This window comes from Globicephala melas, chromosome 6 (genome assembly GCF_963455315.2).
Source record: "Globicephala melas chromosome 6, mGloMel1.2, whole genome shotgun sequence".
Classification (NCBI taxonomy): Eukaryota; Metazoa; Chordata; class Mammalia; order Artiodactyla; family Delphinidae; genus Globicephala; species Globicephala melas.
Window position 1 is genome coordinate 17220093 of NC_083319.1, and position 6930 is coordinate 17227022.

The window sequence follows — 6930 nt, forward strand, 5'->3', positions numbered from 1 at the left end:
GAAGAAAAAATAGCAAGACAGTAGATCAGAAAGGTTGTTTAAGAACTTGAATATCATGCTAATGGGTTACATAAGACTTAGAGCAGCAAAAATTAATTAGAGAATAACAGGTGAGAATTAAAGCTAACAACAAAGTGCATGGCTCATTGTCAAGGTAGGTGTTAGACAATATATTAGTTCCTAAGAATTTCCACAGATGTCAGGGAGAATGAGCTACCAATAGACCGAGGTGATAAATACTAGACATTACACTTTTTCAAGTATTATTTTTTCCCAGTGAATCTTAGTGGGCATCTCAAACCCCAGCCTTAATGCCACGACTGCAGTATATCTCTCCCCGTGCAGCTTCCTCTGCTTTCCCATCCTGTCACCTTGAAGAGAAACCCCTCCTGCCTTCCAAGAAGAGGGTGAGAACCAGCTATTGGCCAGCTGTTCAGACAGAAGCCATGCTACTGAGAGTCCAGAAGACCCAGTGCAGGGCCAAAGGGAGTCCGATCTCTGTGCAGTCTTCCTCGTTCCCCAACCCAACTTCGTTTAAAATGCCACTAACTTTCACAAGAACGTAAAAAGTACAGATTGACCTAGCCATTGTTTTTAAGTTACAAAATAAATTCCATAATTAATAAATGCATGCAATTGTTAATTTTCCATCAAATACTTATTGAGCACCTCCTGTGTGTCAGTGTGTCTCCTAAGGGCTGGATACACAGCAGTGGATGAGAGAGGCAAAATCCCTTTCCTAGTAAAGTTTATATTTGAGTGACGGAGGCAATCCATCAATCAATCCATGAATCAGCTGTGGTGGAGAAAATATCGACATAGAAATGATGGTGAATGGGTGGTACTTGTGGAGTAGGGAGTCGTGAAAGTCCTCTCTCTGGGGATGACATCTCCACTGAGACCTCAACAAGTAGAAGGAAGCAGTGAGTACCCCATCTGTGCCGGCCGTGCAAACTGGGATGCATAATTCAAACCCCCTCTTGCCTCAGTTCCCTGATACACAGAGAATGATAGTACACCTTCCTAGGTTTATAGAAAGATTAAATACATTGTTATTTGTAAAGTGCTTAGAACAGTACCTGGTACATCAAACAGCTCCAGGTTAAAGGTGGAGACAGAGGAGCAGATACTTTTTTTTTTTTTTTTTTTTTTTGCGGTACGTGGGCCTCTCACTGTTGTGGCCTCTCCAGTTGCGGAGCACAGGCTCCGGACGTGCAGGCTCAGCTGCCACGGCTCACGGGCCCAGCCGGAGGAGCGGATACTTTTAATGCAGCATATTCTCTTCTCTGCTCCAGGTTGATGCAAGGTGCTAGAAGCAAAGAAAGGAGGGTGTCTAACTCAGCCTGTGGCATCAGGGAAGCCTTCCTTGGGGGAATGATGTTAAATCAAAGCAAAGATGAGGGAAATTAACATTTATTGAGTACATAGTTCTTGGTGCTAGGTGATTTCTCTTATTAGTTACAGAATTTACTTTTCACAACAATTTTGTAAGCCAGGTATGCTTATGTCCACTTTATAGATGAAGAACCAGCTCACTGATTATATACCTTATCCATGACTCTATGGCAGAGTCAATATTCTAAACCCAGATACCTTATATTACACCCAAAGCAACTTTTATTTTACCACTATTGCTTTAGACCAAGATGGTCTAAGATACTATAATAACTAACATCTATTGATTATGTTTATTGATTATTAATGTAGGCTAGACACTTTCATTGTTTCATGCTTTTAATCTATTAGCTCATTTAATGTCATCCAACTCCATGAGGTCGTTACTTTTGTTGTTCTCAGATAAAGAAACCAAAGTTCAGAGAGGTTAAATAAGTTTTCCAAGGTCACACAGCAAGTATCAGAGTCAGGATTCGAACACAGACAATCAATCTGATACCAGAACAATTGAGCTTATTCTACATCTATGCTGCCTCTCACTCTAGGGTGAAAAGAAGCTTGCACTTGGAGTTGAGGACCTTGATTCAGGACCTAATTCTTCCACTTATTTGTCCAAACTTGGTAAGTCACATCTTTGAATTTTATTCTCACCACTTATAAATTGAGGCTAAAAACTCTTGTCTTGCTGCCTCACAAGGTTATGGAAGTCAAACTTATGGTGATGAATATGGAAGCATTCACTGTAAATGAAAGTTATTGTTAATTTTTATTGTTTTTATTTTCATACCCATACAGAGAATAGTGGAGGTAGCTGACAGGGACAGTCATTTCTTGAAAGGGAGAAGGAGGTAGATGCCTTCAAATACTTGGAGAATTTTTATGCAACTTGCCCCACATAGCTTCTCAAATTTATACAATTTGAATCCATAGTGGTAGATTAAACAAGGAAAAGATGAATCGGTACATTCTATTGGTCAGAACCAACCAAAGAGAGAACCAGTTTTCAATGGAGATAATGAGTACCCACTATCAGTGTGTGAAAGCTATAGGACTTCATGGTGGGGGGATATTGGAATGGAAAAGTCTGCGTCCTAGACAGGTTTACACCTGGGCAGCTGTGATGGACTCCGTGCTAGACTCCTGCTGTTCTGTCTTGTACTATTCAAATCCATCTCTACCTAAAGCCAAAGAAGTATTTTAAAAAATGTCTATGACTATGCCATCTTCTTACCTAAAATTGCCCATGGCTTTCCATTTAAATTAGAATTAAACCCAGACTCCTTGCCATGGCCTACATAGACCTGAACAATTTAAGCCATACTAACTTTCTGAGACTCATTTTATCCTTTTCTTGTCTTCCCTCTCAACTGCCTAGCCACACTGACCTCAAATGTTTGCCTCCTAGAACTTGCCAAGTTATCTCTCATAGCATTTGGCCCTGCTGCTCCCTCTGCCTGGCTTTCCCCCCTCACTTCCCTTCCCATAACAATGCTATTCATTCTTCCTTGTTTCTAATTAACTGCCATGTTTTCAGAGATGCATCACCTGGTCCTCAAATATAAATCAATACATCTCTCATCATTCCAATTCATAGAACTATGTTCTTTTCTATCACAGAACATTTAAAATCATATATTCTCTTTTTTATTGTAACAAGAGTTAACATGAGATCTACCTTCTTCATAATTGTTTATGAATACAGTATAGTATCGTTAACTATACAATATAGTATTGCACAGTGTTATACAGCAGATCACTAGAACTTGATCATCTTGCAAAACTGAAACTGTATACCAGTTTGTTGAATAGCATCTCCCCATTTTCTCCTCCCATATATTCATTTTCGGTTATTTGTTTTTGTCTGTCTCTTGACTAGACTGTAAGCTCTGTAGGGGAGGAAAACCTTTCCCTTCTTCCTTTCTAGTTTGTTTGTCTGGTCTAATAATTAAGTTGACATAAGACCAAAAAAAAAAAAAAAAAAGGAAAAACTAATTTAATTTCATATGTATGGAAGCTCATAAAAGTCTGAGACTCCAAGAAGTGACCAAAGCAGGCAGCTTCTATATCTTTTAGACAAAGAAACAATAAATTTCTAAAGAATTGACAAAACAAAGGAGTTTGGGCTTGGGGCAGCTAATTAGTGAAGAAGTAACAAGTTTGTTTATACAGCCTTCTCTGCCCTGAATTCTCTGTCTCTGGTGATAAGGATGTCTCTCTACCTCCTGGTACAGAGAGGGTACTTTTCACATGGAAGATGTATTTCCTACTTTCAGGGTACAAAGGAGGATCAGAGTTCCTGCACCGGCTGTTTCTCAAGTAACTTGAATTCAAAGCAATCAGTATGCCAAGGTGCCATATTCTGGAGTGGCATATTCTGCTCCCCTTTAGCTCTGGGAGTGCAGGGACCATTTTAGTTTTGATCATCACTGTATCCACATTCCTGGAGCACAGTATTGCATAGTCCTCCATGCATGAGAGATAAGAGGAAGAAAGGGAGGGAGGAGGGACAAAGGGAGGGAGGGAGGAAGGAAGGAAGGGCTCTTTTGAGTTTAAATATTTTTTTTTTTCTTTTTCCCTCCATAGACCAGAGTCTCAGTAAAAAAAAAAAAAAAAAACATGTATATTATATATAGTGCCTAGAGCTGAGATGAGGGACTTTCAATAAATTTCGCTGAAAGCCTCTCTAAATGAGATGGGATACAGCTGGACTTTCAGGAGACTTAGGGAGCCTGCAGAGCCTCAGCCTTGCTGAGTCTGCAGATTCTCATACAATAGTCATCAAATATAGCTTGGTAAGTGGGTCAGGAGTTGGGGATGTCCTCCGTATTCCTGAGATACATCCAAGTGGAGGCCCTTGGAGTTATGTTTACATAAAGTTCCTTGAGATAGTGGGAGAAATAGTGAAAGGAGGCCATGGAGTTGGGAGTTCAGGGCAGTGAGATCCCTGGTGTAATAAAATGTGCAGGGGACTTGAAAACAGGCAGTCTTGGGGTTTCACCCCAGATCATCAACCAAACTAGCACTTGTCCTTGAGTATAATAGAGAGACTGCATTATTCTCATTTAATAGATGAAGAAGTGATGCTTGAAGAGATAATTAACTTGCCCAAGGCATCAAAACTGGCAACTGGGAGAGCTGGGATTTGAACCCTGGTTTGCCTGACTCTAAGGGTTGCTAAATAAGATTACTTAAAAATTTAAAAAAACTATATGCACACAACAGCATGCGTCAACAAACTTAAAGATATAGACTGAAAGATGTCTGCTGTCTCCCTACTGTATTCAAGGTCACATGGGTATTAAATGGCAGAGCTGAAATTCAAAACCAGTGTCATCTTATGCAAGAGATTGTTCTTTTAACATTCATTCATTCATTCATTCAACAAATTATCATTGATGACCTAACATATGCCAGGCAGCAGAGAACAAAATTGACAGGATTTCTGCCCTTGTGGTAACTATAATTTAACAGGGAAGACAAATGTCAAATAACACTCTTGCAAAGTGGTTATTATCATCCCTGTTACAAAAGTATGGAAACTCTTAACCCTTAAGCTATACTGTCTTGTTGGAGGAGGTCACAGAGAGGACGTGACTGCCAGTTGACCTGCAGGCTTGACCTGGGTTCATTACCCTCTCCGGGGTCTTCGAAATGTACATTCCATCCATTGTTCCCGGAACCATGTCAGGAACGCAGTCTTGAGAGAGCAATGTGTTGTTGAGACCATCTGGATGGTGTATGTGACTGAACCCCGTTAAGGCCTCCATACAGAATTTCAGAATTCTGGCAGACAGGTGCAAAGATCTACCTGTCTTGCAGCATCCAAGACAGGTCTTGCATGTAAATTGCTTTCATCTTATTAGCACTGCCACCTGGCAATCTGGAGGGGTCTGTCTCTTTCTTTGGTCTCTCCTTGCCCTCTGCCTACAGGGCTTACTTTCGGAATTTCAACCCAAAGAAGTTAGAAGGACTTCATTAGATGTAAATTGCCTAGTATATTACAGGCAGCACATTTTCTATGTGTTCCCAATTGTTTCTATGTAAAGCTGAGATTAACAATTGCAACCTCACAGGTGGTTGTGAGAATTAAATAAGAAAATATGTTTTGTGCCTCACTCATAGTACACACCCAGAAAATGTTGTAGAAATAGTCACTCTATGCTGCATCACCTTCACCAGTTCAAAATGTAATAGTACAAATAATGTGCTGCAGAAAGGAAGACAACCTAGTACTCGCTAGCAGAGAATAAAGCTTACACTTTTCATTAGTAAAATACATTCTAATGTACCAGGTTAGAAGTTCAGCTTGAATAAATATAAAGAGGATACTGCAAGGCTTTTTTTTTTTTTTTTTTTTAAACTAAAGCAGGGTTCCAAAGAGAAAAATATTCCAGACAGGAAGAGCCAATGGAACGCAGACAGAGGGTCCTGAAAAATACACCAGTAGTAAGATTTGGAAGGAAAAAAGATCCAGAGGAATATCACCTATTGCTATGAGCTAAGGATGAAAGATGACAAGTGTAACGAAGAAGTAAACACGAATAGGTGAAATGATTAAGTAGGCAAAGAGGTACAGAGATTTGGGCACAAGCAAATGAATGATGGGGATGAATTAAAGATGAGCGAACTTGAAAAAGAAAATGCAACAGGATGAATGAGGAAAGAGAGTCTTTCAAGGAGTTTTGCGAGGGTTTTAACTAGATGGTGTAAGAAGGATTTGAAATGACTGTGTAAATCATGGAACAAGAAGGGGTTGATTTAGAGGACCGGGGACAGGGAATGTGGGAGGTAATGAAAGGTATGAGCTGGAGAAAAAAAATAATAAATTTGAGAACTGTTAAGGGAAAAGAGTCAGATAAGTCCTGGGTTGAAGCAGAAATCAGTTAAACGGATGCAAGTAGAAATGAAGAAAGACAACGGTGATTAAAATACTCTTTCATTTTTCATGAAGGAGAAGTTAGAGACAATGGTAAAAGTTTGCTCTAAATGAGATATAGTGGAAATGTTCTGGAAAGGGAGATGAGAAATGGAGGGAGGAAAGCAAAGAGACAGAAAGGTCACAGAAGGACCAAATAAATAGACATTTGGGGTTGGAAACAAGCTAGCGTTACTGAGGACCTACTATGTGCCAGAGAGTACTCAGTGCTTCCACTTATACCTGCTGGCTCATCCAACTTTCCCATCACCCAACTTACAAGAAAGATAAGGCTCAGAGAGGTAGTGAATCACTAAAATTAGCCAACTAGTAAGTGATCGAGAAATGAATTTGAGCTTACGTCAAAGAGAGGTCTGAGTCAAAGAAACAGCAGTAATAGAAATGTTTACAGTGATCTAATTTGGAGACATCAACAGTAAAAGGAAAAGCTTCAAGATTGACCTTCATCTTGTAATTGCTCCTGTACCAACGGAAGGAGTTGGGCTCTGCATGGTTTAAGATGCTGAGGTTGGCAGACCTAAAAGGAGAGTGTCTGTGGGGAGGTGGCTGAAGGGAAGAAAAGGAAACAATATGCTGGGTGATAAATGGATTCAAAGTGC